At 45.8% G+C, this 8,152-nt stretch overlaps 1 non-coding gene across 1 annotated transcript; it reads right to left on the bottom strand.

Annotated features, from left to right (window-relative positions):
* Window positions 1-8,080: 8,080 nt before the first annotated feature.
* Window positions 8,081-8,152, bottom strand: TRNAH-GUG (transfer RNA histidin (anticodon GUG)). Its single transcript has one exon. It is a non-coding gene; the product is annotated as a tRNA-His (tRNA).

Here is an 8,152-nt window from a genome sequence, read left to right as displayed (position 1 = left end):
TAAAAAAGCCTAGCACACCTCATGATTGGACTAAGAAATTCCTGTCATTTAGTTGGAAATGATTTTCCCATTATCCCCAAAAACTCCTCACTGTGTCTAAGAACGCTTTTTTTCATAGGACAATACAGATCAGATTGACTTGAAAGGTCCTTTCACGCGACTACAGAATGCCTCTCATTCCACTAAAAGATACACCAGTGCCTACAATAGCCTAGGACTAGACTATGAGTCCCAATGTAGAAAGACCACAAGTCCACAGATATGCCTGTTTATTTAAACATCTGTATTATCAACAGCGTGTGACTGTAAAGGCGGGACCTCGCGCTCTCTGTAACGCGCTCCATTGGCAACATCAGTTAAATGTTGTTGGTTCAATCCCTCGCGGATGTTGTTTTTATTCCCATTTGTAACTGGGAAATACTGTTGCTGCAATACATATGTCTTAATCAAGCTAGTGGTTATTGACGTAAATGGCAGTGTTATAATGTTTCATGTACTGCAAATGTCACCACATAATGCGCTCTTAATTAGATTTGGTTGAAATACATTACAGTCACCCGATGAAAAAGTGTGCAAAGAGCATTAAAGAAACAAAAGGTTCATAACAGTAACAGGACATATCGAATTGTTTCAGTCCTCCACAGAGATTGCCAATGTATTAATGGAAATTCTAAAATATCCGCAATGCCCTGACTCGGATTCGAACCGAGGTTGCTGCGGCCACCACGCAGAGTACTAACCACTATACGATCACGGCGAGCTACTTGGGCTGCTACAATGTGACGTTCCACCTCTATCATAAACTGTACTCCATCTGTGATGTCATGACTCATGTTTGAATTAAAGGTTGGTTGTGATGTTATCCATGAGAATAAGTGGACACCTGATCCCCAGTCACTTATTTAAGATCTCAATAATCAAGTCAGAATCCAAATGAAAGTCATCAAAGTGGAGCCAATTAGAAATAATATAGTTACACAAACCTGGCAATGGTGCGGCAGCCAGGGCCGATAATGGCCCGCCAGCCTGAGAGCAGGAAAGTGTGAGAGCAGTGATGGTCTTGTGAGAGTTTACAGCTGTTATTGACCCTGTCCCCTTCCATTGCAGAGTTTTCTCCCTATAAGAAGTGCAGAGGCTCCCTCCGGGGTGCTAATAGTAAATTTATTTTTTTTGCGCAGGAGAAGTGCTCTTCACCAATTGCACGTGCCAAATCACCCGAAGGCCACCACCATAAAATTCAGGCATTCATGTTCATGCGTCCTCCATGTTATGTCCTTATAAAGGGATGCATGTTCATGATGACTCCATGTCACACCTGCATACAAGGATGCATGTTCATGCCACCTCGTTCTCTTGGCTTCATACAGGGATTTTATCTCCTCCCTGTCTCACCCTCGTGCAGGGATGCATGACCAATGCTCCTTCCCTTCTCGCCCGCATACATGGATGCACGTTCATGTCTCCTCGTTCTCTCGGCTTCATACTGGGATTTTATCTCCTCCCTGTCTCACCCTCAGGAAGGGATGCATGACCAATGCTCCTTCCCGTCTCGCCCGCATACATGGATGCACGTTCACGCCTCCTCCTTCTCTTGGCTTCATACGGGGATCATATCTCCTCCCTGTCTCACCCTCATGCAGGGATGCATGACCAATGCTCCTTCCTGTCTCGCCCGCATACATGGATGCATGTTCACGCCTCCTCCTTCTCTCGGCTTCATACGGGGATCATATCTCCTCCCTGTCTCACCCTCATGCAGGGATGCATGACCAATGCTCCTTCCCTTCTCGCCTGCATACATGGATGCACGTTCACGCCTCCTCCTTCTCTCGGCTTCATACGGGGATCATATCTCCTCCCTGTCTCACCCTCATGCAGGGATGCATGACCAACGCTCCTTCCTGTCTCGCCCGCATACATGGATGCACGTTCACGCCTCCTCCTTCTCTCGGCTTCATACGGGGATCATATCTCCTCCCTGTCTCACCCTCATGCAGGGATGCATGACCAATGCTCCTTCCCTTCTCGCCTGCATACATGGATGCACGTTCACGCCTCCTCCTTCTCTCGGCTTCATACGGGGATCATATCTCCTCAATGTCTCACCCTCACTTCCAACATGTGTAACTTCTTGTTCTCTTTGACGTCTGGGGCATGGGTGGCTACTGCACAGCTCTAGATGTCGCCCACCTGCAAGGTGCTATGGAAAGCACTTTTCCACATTGGACGTGCTATATTAACCCCCTCTCCCCAAATACAATAAAAATAAAGAAATATATGTGCTTCCATAATGTCTACCTTCTAATGTTTCATATGTGTAAGCACATTGTCCTCCTCCTGACCACATTCTAAAACTATGTGCAAATTGTTCCTTCCATAAACTGTCACTTCCTTGGCCCTTTATTTATAATGACTGTTATACTCTCTCTCTTTCCGCCACAGTATAAAAAAGCCTAGCACACCTCATGATTGGACTAAGAAATTCCTGTCATTTAGTTGGAAATGATTTTCCCATTATCCCCAAAAACTCCTCACTGTGTCTAAGAACGCTTTTTTTCACAGGACAATACAGATCAGATTGACTTGAAAGGTCCTTTCACGCGACTACAGAATGCCTATCATTCCACTAAAAGATATGCCAGTGCCTACATTAGCCTAGGACTAGACTATGAGTCCCAATGTAGAAAGACCACAAGTCCACAGATATGCCTGTTTATTTAAACATCTGTATTATCATCAGCGTGTGACTGTAAAGGCGGGACCTCGCACTCTCTGTAAAGCGCTCCATTGGCAACATCAGTTAAATGTCGTTGGTTCAATCCCTCGCGGATGTTGTTTTTATTCCCATTTGTAACTGGGAAATACTGTCGCTGCAATACATATGTCTTAATCAAGCTAGTGGTTATTGACGTAAATGGCAGTGTTATAATGTTTCATGTACTGCAAATGTCACCAGATAATGCGCTCTTAATTAGATTTGGTTGAAATACATTACAGTCACCCGATGAAAAAGTGTGCAAAGAGCATTAAAGAAACAAAAGGTTCATAACAGTAACAGGACATATCGAATTGTTTCAGTCCTCCACAGAGATTGCCAATGTATTAATGGAAATTCTAAAATATTTGCCCAACTGCCACCGCAATGCCGTGACTCGGATTCGAACCGTTGCTGCGGCCACAACGCAGAGTACTAACCACTATACGATCACAGCGAGCTACTTGGGCTGCTACAATGTGACGTTCCACCTCTATCATAAGCTGTACTCCATCTGTGATGTCATGACTCATGTTTGAATTAAAGGTTGGTTGTGAAGTTATCCATGAGAATAAGTGGACACCTGATCCCCAGTCACTTATTTAAGATCTCAATAATCAAGTCAGAATCCAAATGAAAGTCATCAAAGTGGAGCCAATTAGAAATAATATAGTTACACAAACCTGGCAATGGTGCGGCAGCCGGGGCCGATAATGGCCCGCCAGCCTGAGAGCAGGAAAGTGTGAGAGCAGTGATGGTCTTGTGAGAGTTTACAGCTGTTATTGACCCTGTCCCCTTCCATTGCAGAGTTTTCTCGCTATAAGAAGTGCAGAGGCTCCCTCCGGGGTGCTAATAGTACATTTATTTTTTTGCGCAGGAGAAGTGCTCTTCACCAATTGCACGTGCCAAATCACCCGAAGGCCACCACCATAAAATTCAGGCATTCATGTTCATGCGTCCTCCATGTTATGTCCTTATAAAGGGATGCATGTTCATGATGACTCCATGTCACACCTGCATACAAGCATGCATGTTCATGCCACCTCGTTCTCTTGTCTTCATACAGGGATTTTATCTCCTCCCTGTCTCACCCTCATGCAGGGATGCATGACCAATGCTCCTTCCCTTCTCGCCCGCATACATGGATGCACGTTCATGTCTCCTCGTTCTCTCGGCTTCATACTGGGATTTTATCTCCTCCCTGTCTCACCCTCAGGAAGGGATGCATGACCAATGCTCCTTCCCGTCTCGCCCGCATACATGGATGCACGTTCACGCCTCCTCCTTCTCTCGGCTTCATACGGGGATCATATCTCCTCCCTGTCTCACCCTCATGCAGGGATGCATGACCAATGCTCCTTCCTGTCTCGCCCGCATACATGGATGCACGTTCACGCCTCCTCCTTCTCTCGGCTTCATACGGGGATCATATCTCCTCCCTGTCTCACCCTCATGCAGGGATGCATGACCAATGCTCCTTCCCTTCTCGCCTGCATACATGGATGCACGTTCACGCCTCCTCCTTCTCTCGGCTTCATACGGGGATCATATCTCCTCCCTGTCTCACCCTCATGCAGGGATGCATGACCAACGCTCCTTCCTGTCTCGCCCGCATACATGGATGCACGTTCACGCCTCCTCCTTCTCTCGGCTTCATACGGGGATCATATCTCCTCCCTGTCTCACCCTCATGCAGGGATGCATGACCAATGCTCCTTCCCTTCTCGCCTGCATACATGGATGCACGTTCACGCCTCCTCCTTCTCTCGGCTTCATACGGGGATCATATCTCCTCAATGTCTCACCCTCACTTCCAACATGTGTAACTTCTTGTTCTCTTTGACGTCTGGGGCATGGGTGGCTACTGCACAGCTCTAGATGTCGCCCACCTGCAAGGTGCTATGGAAAGCACTTTTCCACATTGGACGTGCTATATTAACCCCCTCTCCCCAAATACAATAAAAATAAAGAAATATATGTGCTTCCATAATGTCTACCTTCTAATGTTTCATATGTGTAAGCACATTGTCCTCCTCCTGACCACATTCTAAAACTATGTGCAAATTGTTCCTTCCATAAACTGTCACTTCCTTGGCCCTTTATTTATAATGACTGTTATACTCTCTCTCTTTCCGCCACAGTATAAAAAAGACTAGCACACCTCATGATTGGACTAAGAAATTCCTGTCATTTAGTTGGAAATGATTTTCCCATTATCCCCAAAAACTCCTCACTGTGTCTAAGAACGCTTTTTTTCACAGGACAATACAGATCAGATTGACTTGAAAGGTCCTTTCACGCGACTACAGAATGCCTCTCATTCCACTAAAAGATACGCCAGTGCCTACATTAGCCTAGGACTAGACTATGAGTCCCAATGTAGAAAGACCACAAGTCCACAGATATGCCTGTTTATTTAAACATCTGTATTATCATCAGCGTGTGACTGTAAAGGCGGGACCTCGCGCTCTCTGTAAAGCGCTCCATTGGCAACATCAGTTAAATGTCGTTGGTTCAATCCCTCGCGGATGTTGTTTTTATTCCCATTTGTAACTGGGAAATACTGTTGCTGCAATACATATGTCTTAATCAAGCTAGTGGTTATTGACGTAAATGGCAGTGTTATAATGTTTCATGTACTGCAAATGTCACCAGATAATGCGCTCTTAATTAGATTTGGTTGAAATACATTACAGTCACCCGATGAAAAAGTGTGCAAAGAGCATTAAAGAAACAAAAGGTTCATAACAGTAACAGGACATATCGAATTGTTTCAGTCCTCCACAGAGATTGCCAATGTATTAATGGAAATTCTAAAATATCTGCCCAACTGCCGTGACATTGCCTCCCCGCAAAGCCGTGACTCGGATTCAAACCGAGGTTGCTGCGGCCACAATGCAGAGTACTAACCACTATACGATCACGGCGAGCTACTTGGGCTGCTACAATGTGACGTTCCACCTCTATCATAAGCTGTACTCCATCTGTGATGTCATGACTCATGTTTGAATTAAAGGTTGGTTGTGATGTTATCCATGAGAATAAGTGGACACCTGATCCCCAGTCACTTATTTAAGATCTCAATAATCAAGTCAGAATCCAAATGAAAGTCATCAAAGTGGAGCCAATTAGAAATAATATAGTTACACAAACCTGGCAATGGTGCGGCAGCCAGGGCCGATAATGGCCCGCCAGCCTGAGAGCAGGAAAGTGTGAGAGCAGTGATGGTCTTGTGAGAGTTTACAGCTGTTATTGACCCTGTCCCCTTCCATTGCAGAGTTTTCTCCCTATAAGAAGTGCAGAGGCTCCCTCCAGGGTGCTAATAGTACATTTATTTTTTTGCGCAGGAGAAGTGCTCTTCACCAATTGCACGTGCCAAATCACCCGAAGGCCACCACCATAAAATTCAGGCATTCATGTTCATGCGTCCTCCATGTTATGTCCTTATAAAGGGATGCATGTTCATGATGACTCCATGCCACACCTGCATACAAGGATGCATTTTCATGCCACCTCGTTCTCTTGGCTTCATACAGGGATTTTATCTCCTCCCTGTCTCACCCTCATGCAGGGATGCATGACCAATGCTCCTTCCCTTCTCGCCCGCATACATGGATGCACGTTCATGTCTCCTCGTTCTCTCGGCTTCATACTGGGATTTTATCTCCTCCCTGTCTCACCCTCAGGAAGGGATGCATGACCAATGCTCCTTCCCGTCTCGCCCGCATACATGGATGCACGTTCACGCCTCCTCCTTCTCTTGGCTTCATACGGGGATCATATCTCCTCCCTGTCTCACCCTCATGCAGGGATGCATGACCAATGCTCCTTCCTGTCTCGCCCGCATACATGGATGCACGTTCACGCCTCCTCCTTCTCTCGGCTTCATACGGGGATCATATCTCCTCCCTGTCTCACCCTCATGCAGGGATGCATGACCAATGCTCCTTCCCTTCTCGCCTGCATACATGGATGCACGTTCACGCCTCCTCCTTCTCTCGGCTTCATACGGGGATCATATCTCCTCCCTGTCTCACCCTCATGCAGGGATGCATGACCAACGCTCCTTCCTGTCTCGCCCGCATACATGGATGCACGTTCACGCCTCCTCCTTCTCTCGGCTTCATACGGGGATCATATCTCCTCCCTGTCTCACCCTCATGCAGGGATGCATGACCAATGCTCCTTCCCTTCTCGCCTGCATACATGGATGCACGTTCACGCCTCCTCCTTCTCTCGGCTTCATACGGGGATCATATCTCCTCAATGTCTCACCCTCACTTCCAACATGTGTAACTTCTTGTTCTCTTTGACGTCTGGGGCATGGGTGGCTACTGCACAGCTCTAGATGTCGCCCACCTGCAAGGTGCTATGGAAAGCACTTTTCCACATTGGACGTGCTATATTAACCCCCTCTCCCCAAATACAATAAAAATAAAGAAATATATGTGCTTCCATAATGTCTACCTTCTAATGTTTCATATGTGTAAGCACATTGTCCTCCTCCTGACCACATTCTAAAACTATGTGCAAATTGTTCCTTCCATAAACTGTCACTTCCTTGGCCCTTTATTTATAATGACTGTTATACTCTCTCTCTTTCCGCCACAGTATAAAAAAGCCTAGCACACCTCATGATTGGACTAAGAAATTCCTGTCATTTAGTTGGAAATGATTTTCCCATTATCCCCAAAAACTCCTCACTGTGTCTAAGAACGCTTTTTTTCACAGGACAATACAGATCAGATTGACTTGAAAGGTCCTTTCACGCGACTACAGAATGCCTCTCATTCCACTAAAAGATACGCCAGTGCCTACATTAGCCTAGGACTAGACTATGAGTCCCAATGTAGAAAGACCACAAGTCCACAGATATGCCTGTTTATTTAAACATCTGTATTATCATCAGCGTGTGACTGTAAAGGCGGGACCTCGCGCTCTCTGTAAAGCGCTCCATTGGCAACATCAGTTAAATGTCGTTGGTTCAATCCCTCGCGGATGTTGTTTTTATTCCCATTTGTAACTGGGAAATACTGTCGCTGCAATACATATGTCTTAATCAAGCTAGTGGTTATTGACGTAAATGGCAGTGTTATAATGTTTCATGTACTGCAAATGTCACCAGATAATACGCTCTTAATTAGATTTGGTTGAAATACATTACAGTCACCCGATGAAAAAGTGTGCAAAGAGCATTAAAGAAACAAAAGGTTCATAACAGTAACAGGACATATCGAATTGTTTCAGTCCTCCACAGAGATTGCCAATGTATTAATGGAAATTCTAAAATATCTGCCCAACTGCCGTGACATTGCCTCACCGCAAGGCCGTGACTCGGATTCGAACCGAGGTTGCTGCGGCCACAACGCAGAGTACTAACCACTATACGATCACGGC

The sequence above is a fragment of the Ambystoma mexicanum genome (assembly GCF_040938575.1).
Source record: "Ambystoma mexicanum isolate Mex_15411 chromosome 12 unlocalized genomic scaffold, UKY_AmexF1_1 Mex_chr12_unloc.1, whole genome shotgun sequence".
Lineage (NCBI taxonomy): Eukaryota > Metazoa > Chordata > Amphibia > Caudata > Ambystomatidae > Ambystoma > Ambystoma mexicanum.
The sequence above is the reverse complement of the archived record's forward strand: the minus strand, read 5'-3'. Positions and strand labels throughout refer to the sequence as shown.